Here is a 20156-nt window from a genome sequence, read left to right on the forward strand (position 1 = left end):
TTTATGAATGAAAATTTGACAGAAGCTCGCGTCCACACATGTGAAAATCAATATCATCATCAACACTGTTGTCGTTTCGTAAAATGGCTCATTGAGGCAATACCCGTATCCTTAGTATATACTAAGTGCATGTCGTAATAGGGCACTGCACTGTTTTGATTTTTCAAGTAATTTTGACATTCCGTGGCCTTGTTGTTTAGGTAATATCAGTAAGAATGAAAGAGAGGGAGATAATTCATTGCAAGCAACGGTCTTTGACGTTTCGTGGCCTTGTTGTTTACGATTCGGACTTAGACTAGAATAATTTTGCCAGCTTTTCATAGGTAGTTTGGTTTTATTCAAAATATGGGGCTCGCGATCGCAGGAAAATGTGCTGAGAAAATGTGGAAGGAATTAAAAAAAAAATCCAGGAACTCCAGAAACAATCTCAGAAGGTATTCCTCAAGCAAACTAGTAAAGAATCACTGAAAGAACCCCGTTAGTACTTCCTGGACGAATCCAGGTAAGAGCTCTTGAAGGAAACCCTGACGGAGCCACTTTTGAAATCTCAGAAGAAACTCCTGGATGAACCCCAGAGGAAAATTCTGAAGGAATCCTAAATAAATGTATGGATGAATCTCATAAAAAATCCCTGGGAATCCCTCAAGAAACTTCTGGAGGAGTGATTCTTTCCTGGTTTTCTTGAGGAATACCTTCTGAGATTGGCACGGTAAAGGCTGGGTATGCTGCGCAATTCAGATCCCATTGTGATCCACTAGCCTCTGCCCAGCAACTCCTATCCCTACCTCCACGCGGTACCGGCCGGAAACTATGAGCAACCTTAGGGAAGATCGGGTAACCAACCCCGGTGGGAACTTTGGTCGTAGGCTGACAGGGAAGGGGGGGGTTTGCTTCGGCAAACCTGAGCGTCTGTTCTCCAGGAGGAGCGGCTCACAACAGCGTCTGATCCCCATGTTAGGGGCGGCTGATCTACGTCCGAGTGCCAGGGAAGGACTCTAAGCTCAACTGTGCACTATGATCCTCCGGAAAGTAGGGGGTTGGTGTCAGGCCCTACGAGCCAGCCGTAAAAAAACATTGTAACGGAAAATCAGCAACAGAATAATACGAACCGAGACCAACGGCAACGACCCCAGCGAACAAAAAGGACTTGCGATTGGAAACTCGGTACGTGGAACTGCCGATCTCTCAACTTCATTGGGAGCACCCGCATACTCGCCGATCTACTGAAGGACCGCGGGTTCGGCATCGTAGCGCTGCAGGAGGTGTGTTGGACAGGATCCATGGTGCGAACGTTTAGAGGTAATCATACCATCTACCAGAGCTGCGGCAACACACGCGAGCTGGGAACAGCTTTCATCGTGATGGGTGATATGCAGAGGCGCGTGATCGGTTGGTGGCCGATCGACGAAAGAATGTGCAGGTTGAGGATCAAGGGCCGATTCTTTAACTTCAGCATAATAAACGTGCACAGCCCACACTCCGGAAGTACTGATGATGACAAGGACGCATTTTACGCGCAGCTCGAACGCGAGTACGATCGCTGCCCAAGCCACGACTTCAAGATCATCATAGGAGATTTGAACGCTCAGGTAGGCCAGGAGGAGGAATTCAGACCGACGATTGGTAACTTCAGCGCCCACCAGCAAACGAACGAAAACGGCCTACGACTCATTGATTTCGCCGCCTCCAAAAATATGGCCATACGTAGCACCTTTTTCCAACACAGCCTCCCTTATCGTTACACCTGGAGATCACCACAGCAGACGGAATCTCAAATCGACCACGTTCTGATTGACGGACGGCACTTCTCCGACATTATCGACGTTAGGACCTATCGTGGCGCCAACATCGACTCCGACCACTATCTGGTGATGGTCAAACTAGCATAGCATAGCATAGCATAGCATAGCATGAATACTTGCACAAATCTTGGATGGAGTTGCAAAGTTGAATATTTCCATTGACATTGCTGATGTCGCTACTATCTACAATGTCATAGATTCACTCAGCTCCACACACCTGGCCAAGTCCTTGCAAGCATTTATAAATCCCTTCATCAACTTAGAAACAGCCCAGAACTGAAGCATCTTCCAATAGATGAAAGGATGTTGAAAATAGCGAATTTTCAACTTATATACAGTTATAAAGTAAATATACTGAAGTAAAATTATTTATAAATAAATAATATTGGAAAGATCTCACCAATTGTTGTGGGGTTTTTGTGGTACAACGCCGGTCATCTAATTGTCTTGATTAATGTTCTTCTCTTTAAAGAACAACACAATACTCAGCAAAGAACAACACACTAAACACTGAACACTAAACACCCGCGCATCTATTGTTTTGATTTTCACTCGAGACAATAGGACAGGAGCGATGCATGCACAGCAAAGAACAACACAATACTAAATACTAGACACCCGCGCATCTATTGTTTTGATTTTCACACGAGACAATAGCGAACGCGATCGATTATGCTGCCATACTCACTCTTTACAGGAGCGATGCATGCACAGCCAAGAACAACACAATACTGAATCACTATCTGGTGATGGTCAAACTGCGCCCAAAACTCTCCGTCATCAACAATGTACGGTACCGGCGACCGCCACGGTACAACCTAGAGCGACTGAAGCAACCGGATGGCGCCTCAGCATACGCGCAGAATCTCGAAGCCGCGTTGCCAGACGAGGGCGAGCTCGATGAGGCCCCTCTAGAGGACTGCTGGAGTACAGTGAAAGCAGCCATCAACGACGCAGCCGAGAGCACCATCGGGTACGTGGAGCGGAATCCACGGAACGAATGGTTCGACGAAGAGTGCAGAACGGTTTTGGAGGAGAAGAATGCAGCTAGGGCGGTAATGCTGCAGCACGGGACTCGACAGAACGTGGAACGTTACAAACAGAAGCGGAAACAGCAGACCCGCCTCTTTCGGGAGAAAAAGCGCAGCCTGGAAGAAGCGGAGTGTGAAGAAATGGAACTGCTGTGCCGTTCCCAAGAAACACGGAAGTTCTACCAGAAGCTCAACGCATCCCGCAACGGCTTCGTGCCGCGAGCCGAAATATGCAGGGATAAAGACGGAGGCCTCTTGACGGACGGACGTGAGGTGATCGAAAGGTGGAAGCAGCACTTCGATCAGCACCTGAACGGCGTGGAGAACGTAGGCACGGGAGCCCATGGCAACGGAGGAAACGACGACGCCAGTGCAGCGGAGGACGTAAATGAACCAACTCCCACGCTGAGGGAAGTTAAGGATGCCATTCACCAGCTCAAAACCAACAAAGCAGCTGGTAAGGATGGTATCGCAGCTGAACTCATCAAGATGGGCCCAGAAAAGTTGGCCACCTGTCTGCATCGGCTGATAGTCAGGATCTGGGAAACCGAACAGCTACCGGAGGAGTTGAAGGAAGGGGTAATCTGCCCCATTCACAAGAAAGGCGACCATTTGGAATGTGAGAACTTCAGGGCGATCACTATTTTGAATGCTGCCTACAAAGTGCTATCTCAGATCATCTTCCGTCGTCTGACACCTAAAACGAATGAGTTCGTGGGAAGTTATCAGGCTGGCTTCATCGACGGCCGGTCGACAACGGACCAGATCTTTACCGTACGGCAAATCCTCCAGAAATGCCGTGAATACCAGGTCCCAACGCATCAGCTATGGAGCTATGGAGAATCATGGACGAAAACGGCTTTCCTGTGAAGCTGACTAGACTGATTAAAGCAACGATGGACGGTGTGCAAAACTGCGTAAGGATTTCGGGTGAACTATCTAGTTCATTCGAATCTCGCCGGGGACTGCGACAAGGTGATGGACTCTCATGCCTACTCTTCAACATCGCTCTGAAGGTGTGATGCGACGAGCCGGGCTCAACAGCCGGGGAACGATTTTCACAAAATCCGGTCAATTTGTGTGATTTGCGGACGACATGGACATTATTGCCAGAACATTTGGAACGGTGGCAGAGCTGTACACCCGCCTGAAACGCGAAGCAGCAAAGGTCGGACTGGTGGTGAATGCCTCAAAAACAAAGTACATGCTGGTAGGCGGAACCGAACACGACCGGATCCGTCTGGGTAGTAATGTTACGATAGACGGGGATACTTTCGAGGTGGTGGAGGAATTCGTCTACCTCGGATCCTTACTGACGGCTGACAACAACGTGAGCCGTGAAATTCGGAGGCGCATCATCAGCGGAAGTCGGGCCTACTACGGGCTCCAGAAGAAACTGCGGTCGAAAAAGATTCACCCACGCACCAAATGCACCATGTATAATACGCTAATAAGACCGGTAATCCTCTACGGGCACAAGACATGGACCATGCTCGAGGAGGACCTGCAAGCACTCGAAGTTTTCGAGCGACGCGTGCTAAGGACGATCTTCGGCGGTGTGCAGGAGAACGGTGTGTGGCGGAGAAGAATGAACCACGAGCTCGCTGCACTTTACGGCGAACCCAGCATCCAGAAGGTGACCAAAGCCGGAAGGATACGGTGGGCAGGGCATGTTGCAAGAATGCCGGACAACAACCCTGCAAAGCTGGTGTTTGCAACTGATCCGGTTGGCACAAGAAGGCGTGGAGCGCAGAGAGCACGATGGGCGGACCAGGTGGAGCGTGACTTGGCGAGCATTGGGCGCGACCGAGGATGGAGAGTGGCAGCCACGAACCGTGTATTATGGAGAAATATTGTTGAATCAGTTTTATCTTGAATTTGATGTAATACTAAATAAAAGAAATGAATCTCTTTGGAAAATAAATTTCGCAAGGTTGTTATCCAGCATTCTTGCAACAAGACCTGCCTATTGTATCATTCCGGATTTGGCAAACTTCTGGATGATGATTTGCCGTACAGCGTCGGGAGCTTTTGAAGTATCCTACACGGAACCGCCAAACTACCCAAAATTGAGTTCTTTTGACGCAATCCCATAGTTCGGCCCAATAAGCCAAATTTGAGTAAATCGATTAAACTCACACTAGGTAAATTGCCTTCACCTCCAGCAAAAACATTTACTCAAGAGTAGGTAAATTCAACCCAAGACCCCCCCTCATTCAACCCAAATTATAGTAAACCTGCATTTACCCAAAATTGGCTTATTGGGCTCAAGGTCCCCTGTTGGGTAGATGCATCTCTGTTTGTTTTTGACAACATCAGTGAGGAAAAGAGGGAAAACAACCTAATTTTGGGTAACTAGTTTATTCGATATACTCAGCTTTGAGTAAAATCGACCCAAAAATTAGGTAGTTTGATTTCTCCGTGTATGCTGCGTTCAAACACTCAGCGAAAAAAACTAACGAAATTCATCGAAATACCTTATGAATTTTTGCTATAAATAAAACTGATGGGTGTCATAAGAATACCTCAATTGATCGTGCTTGTTATGGCAAATTTCATAAGATAGACTTATGAAAAGAGCAAAATTATCTTTAAATGATGCAGACTGGAATCAATCCAAGAACTCGGGATCACTGAAAACATGTTCAATCCTCACGGCTACCAACGCTTGAGTATACCGTATTGCTAGATATGTATAAAAGCCAAACTGTGAGACGGTTTTGCGTCATAGAGCGACCTTATGAAGTTCATTCTAATCATTATGAATTCAGGCCAAACATGTCTAAAGGTCCTATCTGCAGAAGAGAGGCTCTCTTTGGTTTCCTTCTCTTTCGTTAATATCTCAGCTGTTTATTTGTATTATGATTGTCTCCTTGCATTGAACGATGGTCAAAACAATCGTATTTTGATTTGTACTGCAAAAATAGTTGAAAAGTGTACCATTACATTGCAATAATTGAAAGAAAAAATGAACAAAGAGAGTCTCTCAAATGCAGATAAAACCTATTGAAATGTTTGGTCTGAATTATTTAAAGGCCGTTTCATAAGCTACGCCTTATGAAAATCTTAAGTTCATTTGGCTGAGTGCATTCACTCATTATTCATGCCCTCTCTATTAGCGCATTTGCCCAAAAGCACACGCGGCAAATCTCTGAGGAAAGGAACAGCCGCGTTTTTTGCTTCCCTTTTACTCCATTCTTATGGGAGATAACATTGCGGCGTTTCCTCAAGTGCGGCTGTTCCTTTCCAAGAGGATTTGCCGCGTGGAATTTCGTGCAAATGCGCGTTTGGAACATTACAAAGGCCGCGCGATGTATCATATTCAGCACACCAGTCAATACTCAAATTTAAGTTATGTTACTGTTTTTTTTTTGATTTTTAATCAATCAGAGACGTACACAACTTTTGAACGCTACTGTACGTACCAAGCAGTCAGAAAACGTAGGCCTACTAAATATCAACACTGATCAGCTCATTAGTTCATCTGCCAAGCAAAGTGGCCAACTGCGATTGTTGCACTCTCTTCCTCGTGGTGTGTTGTGTATAGTGCGTTGTGTGCGTCGTCGGCATTTGGGTGTTGGGGCTGCCCATCAGCCTAAACGTAAACAAAATCGAATTAATAGGGTAAATGTACCAATAGTGGTGCTATTAGTAGCTCCTTGTACTAAAATAATTGAATAAAATTGATAGTACCATAAAATAAAAACTCTGAAAACGTTCATCGGTAGTTTTTCACTTAAATTTGCTAGGAAAAATGTAAAAAGCACTATTTATTTCTGTTTTTGCTAATAAATCACTTGCACCAAATATAGGTACACCGTTCCTATTATGGAGGTAAAATTTAACATTGGTTCCTATAGTGGCGCATCCCATTGAATTCTTATGGGACCCACCACTATAGGAACACTACCACCACTATAGGTGCAGAGGAGCAAAAAAGTTAAGGAAAATAATCATTTAAAATAGGTTTTCCGCCAAATCCTGAATACAAAACTGAATTAATGTTACTAATTAGGTATGATGCATCTATTAAAAATACCATTTGCAAGCTTTTTGGTCGAAATAGTGCTAAATTGCCACTACCACCACTATTGGTACTACCTCCACTAAGGGAGCTTTTACCCTAACTCTGTTCGTGCTCAATTGAGCATTCGTTCGTTAGTGAAGTGCAAAGCTTGTCAGTGTAGCTTGGCTTCAAAAAAGAAATAATGCAAAAACATATGTACATACGCTGCCAAACGGACGGACTGTCGGCAGCAGCTGTGTTTCAGTCGTTTTCGTCGGCGACGCGATGATTCATCCGCGGGATTGTACCCTTTTCAGATTAAATGCCTCTTTTTCCGTTGGTATAAATTTGCTTTCTGTACCGTTTTGTTTCAGGTTGAATGCAAAGTGCCAGGTTGGATGAGATAAGATTGCTGATTTGAATAATCAAACGTGGCGTTGTGATAGGTAAGTTATGATGTTTGATGTTTAAGTTTAATAATATATACACTGTGCTTGATTGGAAATGAGTCGATGATTCTACTTCGTATATATGTAAATAGAGGTGTAAAACAAAGTAAAATTTAAAGGTTCTTCTTCTGCTTTTTTATGTCTTCTACTTCTTCTCTTTCTCTTTATTAATTTCCTTCTTTTTCTTTTTCTTCTACTACTACTTTTTTATTTCTGCACTTTTTGTTTCGTCCTTGGTTTTGTCTTTTACTCACTAGCGTGGGTAGGGTTTTCTTCATTAATTCTCCTTGAGGACATCAATAAGAGCTGGAAGAAAGAAGAAGTTAGTATCCCCTCTTCCATCCTTCTCTTCCTTGTGTTTGATTCGGATTGAACAAGAAAAATAAAAGTGAATGCTAGTGCTTCTACTTCTATGGATTGTGTCTGGCCTTTCTGGAACAAAGCCTACTTCTCAGCTTAGTGTTGTATCCAAATATCGTCTGGCAGACACGATAATGCTCTATGTCTAGGGAAGTCGGAGAGATTTCCATCACCAAACAAAATCTAGATCGTGTCGGGAACACAACCCTGACCCTGAACCATTAAATCTAACCTAGTCATTGCTCCATTCATTGTTAATTTTCAGCTCCGTAATTGGCTTGTTTAACGGTGTTGAGATAATTCGATATTCTGAATCTGCATGTCAAACTGAGCCAAAATCCAAATTTTCATGAATTTCGGAGCCCGGGAACCTATTTAAAAATCAATTTGAAGTTTGTATGGGAGCGATTTGTCGAATCACCCCTTGTCGCAGTTTGTTTGTACTGGGCGGAGCTGTCAAACAGTTGCCCAGCTGTCAAAAGGTGATTTCAAAAAATTTCTTTGAAATTGATTTTAGGTACCAAAATAAGGTTCTAAAAATCTGAAAAAATTCAAAGTGTCTCAGAAAAAGGTGCTCTTTCGTATAAAATCGAAAAATCCTTATATTTTTCTTAATTTAAAAACCCAATTGAAATGAAATAACTGTTGAGTTCATGTCAACCCCATTTATTGCTAAGGAAGTGTGTGTATGTGATAGTGAACTACTTCGGCCAATGCGATATTCGTTCTTCAATTGCTATCTTATCAGCTAAATGCTATCAATTGCCAGTGTGTTGATTGCCATATGGCGCGAAATGATAAAAAGGTATGATAGAGCTTGATGGCTGGAATCATTTCAAGAACAGGCACTTCTAATGTTTGTCTCATACTAGAGATTTTATCATTTTTTGTTCAACTGAAAGTGTCTAGCCTTTTCTTTAGCATTTCCGTTTTAATTATTATTTGCAATTTTAACATTTTTGTATGGTTAATACTCTATTTTACAAATAGAAACTGTTGATGAAATTTGAGCAGGAACCAATGATGTGTTGTAGGATGAGTTTGTTTCATTTCTTACAGAATTTTCTGTGATTCTCTACAAATCTTTGGCAAAAATCTCAGAGCTATTTGAAAAAAAAAACTTCTCAATTTGTCTCAATATGTGTTGGAATTTTTCCACAAATTTCAATTTCCTCGAGGAACCTATGTATTTTGTTCCTTATTTTGTCAGATGTTCGCCATAAGTTACATCCTTAAGTCAAAAAAAGAATCTCTCAGATACTCAACCATATTTTCTAAAAAAAATGAACCGAAACTCATAAAAAAAGTTTTAACAAACTCTAGAATTCCAAAATCAAATATTCTTTTTGATTCCGGGTGAAGTTCCTGCAATTCTTCTAAACGTTCCTTGTAAAATTCTTTATAATATCTTCCAGAAATTTCATTCAGCAAGAACTTCTTGACTCTCCATTCTACTGAGTTTTGGAGATCCTTTAGAAATCAGGCGAAGATTTTGTCAAAGATTTCCGGTAAATACAGTTACATAATACTGATTTGTTAAAAAATTGTTATTTTGGAGGAAGTTTTGTAATTTTATAACTAATTGAGCAGATAGTTTCAGTCATACCAATCAGATCACAACATTTCACATATATTTTGCCAGTTCGTTTTATCATAAGAACATAAAAATCAAATTAAAAGCTAATTTTTACTACCTTTTTTTTCTTGATTCACTTTTTTTTAGTGAATTGATATTTTGTTGGACCCCTGAAATGTATGCGCCTGGTCCATTGTCCGTTATGAAATGAACAGATAGCGCTACAATAACCTTGTATGTTTGGCACTTGGCTGATGTTACAATGTTAAAGTCCATATGCGATGGCGTCTTTGTTTTAATGTGGTGGTACCCGACAGACTTTGCTTCACTGATCCATTGGTACTACCAGAATTTTCAAATAAATTTACGAAAGGTTTTTTCGAAGTTTAATCAACATATTTTCCAGAAGAACTGTAAGAAAATTTTCAATTATCATTAGACAAACCAAGGACATGGAGGAATTCCTGAAGAAATTTTTAAATGATCTTTGGTTGGAATCTCTGGAAGGATTCTTGCTGCCATTACTGACTGAAATTATTCAAGAATTCTGGAGGAATTCCTGCAGGAATATCTAGAGGAATACCTGATGAGAAATACTGGAAGAATTTCTTAAAGAATGGTTGGAAGATTTTTCGAAACAATCCCTGAAAAAGTTTCTTAAGGAATCTCAGGAGGATTTTCCGAAAAAAAACTCTAGGTTTTATGAAGAAATCCTTGGAAGAATTTCTGAAGGAATTCATGGAAGGCTTTCAAAGGACACATTTGAAGAAATTTTGGACGAAATCAATGACAGATTTTCTAATGGAGAAATTTATGAAAAAAAAAATAAAAAAAAATTCAAGAATTTATGAGGAAATTCATGGAATAATTCTAGAGGAATTCTATTAACAATTTATGAAGCAATCTGTAGTGAACAAGAAACAATTTCAGAAGGAGTAAATGGAATATTTTCTCAGTGATGTGAGAGGTATCTTCATCCTAAAGAAATATGTAGAAGACTTTCTTTGGTCGAATTTTCAATTAAATCTATAGAAGTTTTTCTTAAAAAAATCCTCGGAAAAGTTTTTTAAGGAACTCTCAGAGGCAAAGAAGAAACCCTGAATTCATAGAGAGATTTGTGAAGACATCTCTGCAAGATTTTCTATAGGAATCTATGGAGGAGTTACTGGGGAAATCTTTTGAAGGGTTTCCAGGATTACTTAGTTTATTTTGTAGGAATCTCTATACGATATGGGCAGATACCGATAATTTAAGCTGTGCGTACGCAAACTTGCTCACAACGATTAAAAATCGGAGAGAGAAATGCATCGTCAACTACTAAATTAATATCGACAAAATACAAGTAATCTAACCACCCAACCCAGTGTTGGTAAAAACTCAAATTCTCAAATCTCATGGTTGCGTTGTTTCACACGCGATTCTTGACTCGCCAAACTCACCGTCGAAAAAATCGCGCAAGAGTTGACTTTTGATTCCACTCATTGCTTTATTTCTTGGTGTTGTTATTATTAACATCGAAGTCTTTAGGATTGTATGATAGGACAAAAGCATACCTAGCGTACAATAACATTGAATGCAATGTCGGTCGAATTGATTTGAATACGTTTTACATGCAAACGAGATTTCGGCGATTGACTCGTGAGAGCGAGATTTTGCATGAAAAACTCGCGCGTGAGAAAACGATTCAGAATCGTGCGCGAATTTGCTCACGCAGGAGCGGTTCATGAGTGTGCTTCGAGTATGAGTTTACCAATACTGCACCCAACTAACACAAACAAATCCCACCAACTAGGGTATTGGTTTCCTTATTAAGCATGTGGCAACCAATTTTTATTCTACTGTTACCGTTTCTGGTACAGCCTCTCAGCCCTCGAGGATAATTCCGACGCACCCAAAGGGGGAAGCGTCCTAAGCCCCAGGCCGCTGGTCTAGAGCCTCGGCAGCCTACGGGGTGGGTACGCAAGACCTCGAGTCCCAGGGTCGTTTGAGGTTATGGGGAAATTTTCGGACCTTGCGAATCACTAAAGATTGGATGTTAGTTTAGAAACGCTTTAATTACTCACTAGATGAACGGCTTAATCGTGGGTGGCTGAGGCTTACTGGTGGGTGGCAGGAGCTGGTTGGTGGAACGTGATGCGCTTTGACGGAGCAATGGCGGCGGTAGCTTGGAAACTGCGACCATCGAAGGCGGCTGGTGGAGGCGGAAGTACACAGGTGGTTTCGGCGAGGTTCGTCACGAGGCTTGTCGACGACCGTTGTCGCTGTGGCGTCGGTGGCTTGTGGGAGTTCGTCCCGGAAATTGAGGTCCGCAGACCTCGTCGTCTTTGGCGCTTAGCGGATGGCGTGTCGGATCGTCGAAACTTCCGAGGGGGATCCGCGATGAGAGCCGGCTTTCTCTTTTACGGTTAGCCTTGACGATTGAAAATCGTGCAGGGCGAGACCGGTTAGCTCTGACCGATCCTTGGCGGTTAACCAGTCACCAATGGCGTTACTGGTGATCGGGGCTCTAAGGCCAGTTAAACCGTCCCAAATCGCCTTTGAACTTGGCGGGAAACAAACTGTTGGAGAAACTTTCTGGAATCAAGAATCGATCTGTTCACGACCACGGTCACAACTTAAGAGAGCGTATCTTCACATTTTTCCTTGCTTGAACCACAGAGAACAGACATCCAGGCTAGAACAAATTTCATTCGGAAGGTTGTGTAAGGATTTGAATCTTTACTTGAGTAAGGTTGCAAACCAATACACGATGACAACACTAGCGCCACCAAACACCATATTGTCACAGTCAGTGGTGAATTGAAACATTTCAAGTGGTGAATAAAATTATTATGGGAAATTAACCGATTGCAGCGCCACGCTATTGCCACTTGTGTTGCCGATTTCAAATGGCCGTTAAATTTTTTACACAGTTTCGGAACTGGACTTGGATGTCTGTTCTCTGTGCTTGAACTCCTATAGCTCCATCCACGGCATTCCAATTTCCACCGGTTCCATCTGCAGCGTCTCCAGTGCACTTTGCATCTTGGCCGATTGGTAGCTCGCTAGACCGCCATATGCCTATCGTTTTGCACCGCTACCAAAAGCATCCGTACCCTGCCAGGCCGAATAGGGTTCTAAATTTCTCAACCTCTCTTTAGAAACTGACATGGTGGTGAAAATCGTCAAACTAATTCGCGAGAGCAATTGTAACACTTGACGGTTACACTACGAAAAACAAAGGATAGAAGCGATGTTTGTTTTGTTTCTTATTTTTGCATGCTCAGAGGTGAACAGTGAACACGCTTGAAAACAAAAAGAACGGAAACAATTGGCGCCGTAGTCGCTTGTTTTTGAATAGGATGAATTTGGGAGCGTGCTATTACTAATGACACACGTACCCTATAAACACCTCACAGTAAAGTGCCCCACACAATGCATACGTTTGCGTGTGCGTGACAGTAGTTTGACACATTTCCCATGGGAAAACTGTCAAAAAAACGCAAACTTCGACGGAACGGACGCTATGTGTTCCAGGCTTAACTCCAATCCGGTAAACAAGAACAGAAGTGTTCCCAAAGCGTTAGTGATGCAACTCGAACAGTTAAGGAGAATCCCAAAATAGCCGCCACAATGGCCGACTTTGGCACCTACTCACGATTTCGAAAGCACGAATCTCTTCGTAAACAAAACCAGCGCACCTGAGCTTCTTATTTTAAGCTTATTACAAGTGAGCAGGTGAGCAAGAACACAATAATGAAATGCACTGTTGTTTGAAGCTTGCTTCTTGAGATTTGTGCGTCTGAAGCTCTGATGTACTGTTCAACGTTTGTTCTTAGGCGTACCATGTACACCGCAGCAACCATTTCAACCAGGGTGCTGGTTGGTCCATGTATGATCAAATTTACCTCTGAAATACGCCTATAATGAAAAATATCCCAATAACAGTGTTACAAGTGCGGTGCTCAACCCTTATGAAAACGTGAACAAATCATTAACGGACGATACAAAATTTAAGAACAAACCCCCCCCCCCCCCCTTTACAAAATAAACAGGCCCAGATGAGGATTCTAACCACAGGATCGAAACGTAGGCAATGATTCAGAATAATCAACGCTGTTTCTGTGGCTGAAAGCCGAAAAAACACCATCTTTTGATTACATTTTATAGGAAACTTTTTTAGAAGTTCCTTCGGAATTTTTTCCAAAAGATCAGCGTGAAGTACCTTTAAGGATTTTACTAGAAACTTTTAAAAATCTTCGAATGCGACTAGGTTTCGCCAGGTTATGTTAATTTTTGTGAGAACAAAATACAAAAAAACATGATGGGAGCGGACCTGGTGTGATGGTTAAAGCGCATACCTTTCACGCCGAGGATCTGGGATCGAATCCCACTCCTGACAAACTCAGTAAAATGTGAGTTCTCCTTTCGGAAGGGAAATAAAACGTGAGTCCCGAGGTGAACTAGCCTACTTAGGGCTAAAAATCTCGTTAATTAAGGTAAAAAAAATACAACAGCATAGTTGATAAAGTGTCAATTGAATAATTTGAATTATAATTTTACAGTTTGTATTGATTGTATTTGCTTTTTTGATAAGCATTTTTATACTATTGCGGAGCAAATTGTTGCCAAAAGCGTATTTCAACCATCCCAACTTCCTGTCTGTGTGAACTTGAATCGATTGGTTTCAGGCATTGATACCTACGTTCAGCAATTTATCGAACAACAGCACTCGAGCCTTTAGACAACGCAACGCCATCCTCCCACATTGCACTGCCTTCCCCCTCTCGATTGGCCAGTACAGTGATACGCAGCATACAGCAAAAGCAGGTGGTCCACACGTTTGTAATCATTCCACACATCACAGTGTTGATTGGTGGTTTGATAGAGCCGTAGGACCATCATCGCCGCAACGCCGCCGCCTTCGCAGTAAACGACCCCATGTGGTGCGCAAGAGAGACTCGGGAGCTTTTGAGTTGGTAAATTCGTGAACCAATTATGGACTTTCATTGTTGTTTGGTGCGGTGCGGTCATCCGAAAGAAAGTGAAGCCGTCTCCATCATCGTAACCAAGTGCTCGCCATCGGACAGCAGCAGCAACAGCAGCTACAACGTGTTACTCTGCCGATGAGAAAAAAGTGAGATTAACGAATCTACATCTTGACGGCGGGAGCTGGTTGTGCTCCACACTAGTGCCACTAGAGTGCTGAGGAGTACTGGACAATTTGTAGGCTTTTTTCAGTGGACGATCTTCGGCCGCTCGTGTTGTGGTGGTGAGCATTATTTTCATTCATAAAATACCTGGGGAAAAATGACCAGCCAAATTAAATCGTATGCATTTAAGCTAGAGCATGAGAGGCGACGTAACTCGCAGCCTACAGGGCTTATTTTCTACGGATGGACACGTTTTCTGTTATGGATTATGTCGATCCATTGTTCCTTGCCAGCGCTCAGCGTTGAGGCGTTAAAATTCATATCGTACACTCTCTCTCCGGTAATGAATGTGCGAATTTCGCCACGGCTGTAGTTTAATAAGTTGCTGCGGTATTCTTTAATATCCCAATGGAAAATTTTTGGTTTGTTTTTGTGTTATTCGTTACTCATACTAGGTACATTAAAAGAAAAAAAAAAATAATGTATGTAAATACTCATTTAGTTTGCTAGACTTCTATCGTCTATTTTCGGTCATCTACTATCATCTATCTCCTATGGTTCTTCTTTCCACAATCTTCAACCTTCTATCTTCAACTTCGGTCTTTCACATTTTAAAATTAATCTTTCAGCTACTATTTTCCATCTATTACTCTTCTTTCTTATGTATTGTATGACACCCTTCTACCTTCTATCTTTGCCCGTTTAAATATTTTTTTCTGTATACTTGCTTTTTTTATCTTCTTCGTTTTATCTTCTATCTTTTCTAGTCTGTCTTCTATCCCATATTTTCTATATCATCTTTGTTGCATATTCTATGTTGTATAGGTTACCTAAAAGACCACTTAAAAAATACGAAGACTATTTTTTTTGTCTTCTTAGACCCACAAGACTCCCCCTCTCCCCTTAGAGTTTACGTAGTTTATGGACTGCCCGAGTAGGTGGAGAAATCTGATGAATAGCATATTCAGTTATGATTGATTGAATTACTGAAGAACAAAAACTGATATTAGTTTGATTGATATAAGAGGTGAATGAACAGAAATAATAGCAAAACCTAATATGGTGGACTACTTAATAATAGCTCGTTAAGATATTACAAGATCAAAACAATAGCAGACAAGATTTGTCCCTTTTTTCTAGAAAAAATAAAATAAAAAAATACAGCATCCAGCATCGAACTAACGACCTTAGGATTCACAGGCTGCGATGCTTACCACTCAACTGCGGCTCGCTGTTGTAAATATTATGGGAATAAGCGCATGCGGTTTTTCATTTCCACAGCTCAGAAAGGAGCACATGTCATTTCACTAACATTGAGCCATCTCTATGGGTGTATGTATTCCATTTCGTGCAGAAGAGCTACACATGTTCTTATGTAGAAATTTTCAGCTATTTCGACAAGATCAAAAACTGATATCATATCACTTTGAGCTATTTGTGCGATATTTATTAGATTTTTGAATAACTCATCAAAATCACATCGAGCTATGACAGCAAAAAGTGTTCGATTTGAGATATGATTTAGATATTCTCGTCTACCCGGGTGGCCAAATTTCTACTATATTTATCCAATATTTATTCTGTTATCTTCTATAATGAATTTTCTACCTTCTGCCTTCTATAATCAATTTACTTTTTTTTTGTCTTCTATCTTCCGTCTCAAATTCCGTCTTTTATTTACCATTTCCAGTTTGCCTCCAAGGATCTTCCAGTAATTGCTTCAGGAGTAGGTACTACAGAAATTTCACCAAGAACTCTATCAAAAATTGCTCCAAGCTTTCCTGAATAGATACCTCCAAAAATTCCTTCCAGGATTTGTGAAGCAATTGGGTTGTTTAATGAACAAAATATTGCTATTTTCTATATCCTAATAGAAAGAGCTAATTTTTCTAAGCATAACGTGATTTTATTGCGTTCCGATACCTTTGTTTTGATGGTTAAATAAACAAAACAGTTTTCATTTTTGTGGCTATAATGACAGTTCAATCGATAAAATGACAGTTCATCCCGAACAAAAAAATTTCCCCATACAAACTTTAAATGCATTTTAAAAATAGTTCCCGGGCACCAAAAATGATGAAATTTTGGATTTCGACTATTTTTTGGACGGAGTTTCCGATTCTGGAATAATTTGGATACCCCTAAAGAACCCAATTCCTTCTGGATTTCACCTACGAATTTCTACTAGCACTCCTCCAGGAATTCCTGTGGGGATTCCTCTAGGATTTCTTAGTGTATTCCACCCAGGAATTTGTTACCAGGACTCCTTCAGAAATTCATGCGGGGATACTTTCAGGAATACCTCGTGGATTCCTGCCTGGAATTTATTACAGGATTCCTCCAGGATCTCCTGCGGGGATTTTCCTGAAAATCTTCCAGGAGTTCGTCCCAAGAATCATCCAGGATTCTTCCAGCGATTCCTCTAGGAATTTCTCTCAGGAATGTTCCAGGAATTCCTTCTCGTATTTCTCCAGAAATTCTTCTTGGGGAGTTCTCCGGGATTCCCTCAGAAGTTCCTATAAAGATGCCTCCAATAAATTCCTCCTGGAATGCGTCCAAGAATTCCTCTCGGGAATCCTCCAGGATTTTTTTCCGGGATTCCTTCAGGAACTCCTCTTAGAGTTCCTTCAGAAATTCATCCTGTGTTTCCTTCCAGGATTGTTCCCGGGATTCCTCCAACCATTCCCCTAAAAGTTTCTCCAGGAGTTCCTCTCGGAATTATTCCAGGAAATACTCCCAAGATTCCTCCGAGAATTCCTCCCAGGTTGCCTCTAGAAATTCTTCTTGAGTTTCCTTCAGAAATTCCTTCCCGTATTTCTCCAGGAATTCTTCCTAGGGAATTTTCCGGGATTCCTCCAGAAGTTCCTGGAAAGATGCCTTCAAGAAATTCTTTCTGGGATGCCTCCAGGAATTCTTCCCGGAAATCCTCCAGGATTTTTTTCCGGGATTCCTCCAGGAATTCTTCCTGGGATTCCTCCAGGAATTTCTCATGAAATTCTTCCAGGAATTCTTCCTGGGATCCTGGGTTCCTAACGGAATTCTTCCTGGAATTCCTCCCAGGATTCCTCCAGGAATTCCTCCCAGGATTCCTCCAGAAATTCCTCTCAGGATTGCTTCAGGAATTCCTCCCAGGAATGCTCCAGAAGTTCTTTCTCGTATTTCTCCAGGAATTGTTAGGGCATTCTCCGAGATTCCCCAGAATTTCCTTTAAAGATGCATCCAAAAAATTCTTCCTGGGATGCGTCCAAGAATTCCTCTCGGGAATCCTCCAGAATTTTTCCCGGGATTCCTTCAGGAATTCTTCTTGGAGTTCCTCCAAAAATTCATACTGTGTTTCCTTCCAGGATTGTTCTCGGGATTCCTCCAACCATTCCCCCATAACTTTCTGCAGGACTTCCTCCTTCATGGAATACTCCCAAGATTCCTCCGGGAATTCCTCCCAGGTTTTCTCCAGAAATTTCTCTTGAGTTTCCTTCAGGAATTCCTACTAGGATTCCTCCAGGATTTCCTCCCAGGATTGCTCCAGGAATTCCTTCCCGTATTTCTCCAGGAATTCCGAGAATTTTCCGGGATTCCCCCAGAAGTTCCTGGAAAAATGTCTCCAAGAAATTCTTATGCCTCCTGGAATTCCTCCCGGAACTCCTTCAGGATTTTTCCCGGGATTCCTCCAGGAATTCTTCTTGGGATATCTCCAGGAATTTCTCATGGGATTTTTCCAGGAATTCCTCTCAGGATTCTTCCAAGAATTCATCCAAAAGTTTCTCCAACAGTTACGGGATTCTTCCAGGAATTCATCCCAGGATTCCTCCAGAAATTTCTCCCAGGATTGCTTCAAGGAATTCTTTCCCGTATTCTTCAGCAATTCTTCCTAGTTCTTTCCGGGAATTTTCTGGGATTCCCTCAGAAGTTCCACCAAAGATGCCTTAAAGAATTTCTTCTTGAGATGCATCCTGGAATTCCTACTGGAAATCCTCCAGGAATATTTCCCGGGATTTCTCCAGGAATTTCTCCTGTGATTCTTTCCAGGATTGTTCCCGGAATTCCTATAGGAGTTCCTCCCGGGACTCTTCCAGGAGTTCCTCCCGGAATTTTTCAAGGAGTTCCTCCCGGGATTCTTCCTGGAATTCCTCCCAGGATTCCTCCCAGGATTCTTCCAGGAATTGTTCCAAGAATTCCTCCAGGAATTCTTCCCGAGTTACCTTCAGAAATTCCTCCCGGAATTCCATCATGAATTCCTTCCCGTATTCTTCCAGAAATTTTCCCTAGGATTCCCCCGGGAATTCTCCGGGATTCCCCCAGGAGTTCCTGCAATGATGCCTCCAAGTGCTTCCAGAAATTCCTCCTGGAATTGGTTCAGGAATTCTTCCCAAGTTGACTCCAGAAATTCCTCTCAGTATTGCTCCAGGAATTCCTTTTCGTGTTCCTCCAGAAATTCTTCAGTATTGCTCAAGGAATTCCTCCTGTGATTCCTTCCAGGATTGTTCCCGGGATTGCTATTGGAATTCCTCACGGGATTGTTCCAGTCAATCCTCCAAATATTTCTTCAGAAGTTCCTCCCGGGATTCCCCCAGGAGTTCCTGCAAAGATGCCTCCGAATAATTCTTCCTGGGATGCCTCCAGGAATCCCTCCCTGAAATCCTTCAGGAATTTTTCCCCGGGATCCCTCTAGGAATTCTTCTAGGGATTCCTCCAGGAATTTCTCATGGGATTGCTCCAGGAACTCTTTCTGGGATTTCTCCCAGGATTGTTCCCGGGATTTCTCTAGGAATTTCTCACGAAATCCCTCCAGGTATTCTTCCAAAAGTTTCTCCAGGAGTTCCTCACGGGATTCTTCCAGGAGTTCCTCACGGGATTCTTCCAAGAACTCCTTTCAGGATTTCTCCAAGGTGGTCTCCAGATTCTGTAATTCCCCCGGGTCATTCATTTATTTAGTTAACATCAAATTCATGATAATACTGAATCAACAATTCCCCCGGATATTCCGGGATTCTCACAGCAGTTACTCTGCCCATATTCGCATAGGTGACGTAAACGCCACAAAGGTCAAAATCCACTTCTTTAGCTTAACATATCCTACACCATGTATAGCATATGCTCAAATTATTAAAAAAAATGTGTTTGTTCTAAAACATGTGAGTATGTGACATGTGACGTAACCACCATGTGGTCGCAATACTGACGTCTGTGTACAAGAAAATTAAAATCTCCCCATAAAACGTGATTGAACATAATTTATTGAGATAATTTATTGACATAAACATAATTTATATTTGAGATATCTAATTATTTGATTTCAGATGCCTGAAAATCATTTTTAATATCAACAACTTTCATAGTGAATATTATCAATTATGTTGAATACTTATTATGGATGCAATGTAGATACTGAAACATTTATGATGCTTTGACAACAACATGCGAATAATTTAACAAATTGATACTTGATAGCATACAACTCGTAATGGCGAGTCTACGCCGATTGAAGTAATCGTTTCCACTGGTCTTAGTCCTTAGTCCTTAGTCCTTAGTCCTGAGATTTTGGAGCCCCTTAGGGCCGCAACATGCAGTTGAGGAAGACCTAAAAGGCCAACGTGCGCGCCCTACCACGAAGCCAACGGCTCCTTCCTGGTTCTCTGCTAATATGGTATAAGTTTGTCATTTCTCTGGCATACGAGCTACTTACCCAGCCCACCACAGCCTGCCGTGTTTTATCCGCTTCATTATACATCAGTTAACCGATTTTGTCAGCCTGTTTCGGGGACGCCTTTTTTGTTCTCCTTAAATATCTAAATAGATTTCC

The 20156-nt window shown here is 42.0% G+C and overlaps 1 protein-coding gene across 3 annotated transcripts in view; it reads left to right on the top strand.

Annotated features, from left to right (window-relative positions):
• The window catches only part of LOC109420816 (uncharacterized), an 89142-nt gene that overhangs the window by 2032 nt on the left and 66954 nt on the right, over nucleotides 1-20156 (top strand). For 2 of the 3 annotated variants that reach the window (XM_062852337.1, XM_062852338.1), the window contains exon 2: nucleotides 7214-7285. The gene's annotated coding sequence lies outside the window, so the exon portion shown is untranslated. Of the gene's footprint in view, nucleotides 1-7213; nucleotides 7286-14053; nucleotides 14476-20156 lie in introns of those variants that run through there. The other variant, XM_062852339.1, reaches the window with a different exon arrangement.

This window comes from Aedes albopictus, chromosome 2, assembly GCF_035046485.1.
Source record: "Aedes albopictus strain Foshan chromosome 2, AalbF5, whole genome shotgun sequence".
Taxonomy (NCBI): domain Eukaryota; kingdom Metazoa; phylum Arthropoda; class Insecta; order Diptera; family Culicidae; genus Aedes; species Aedes albopictus.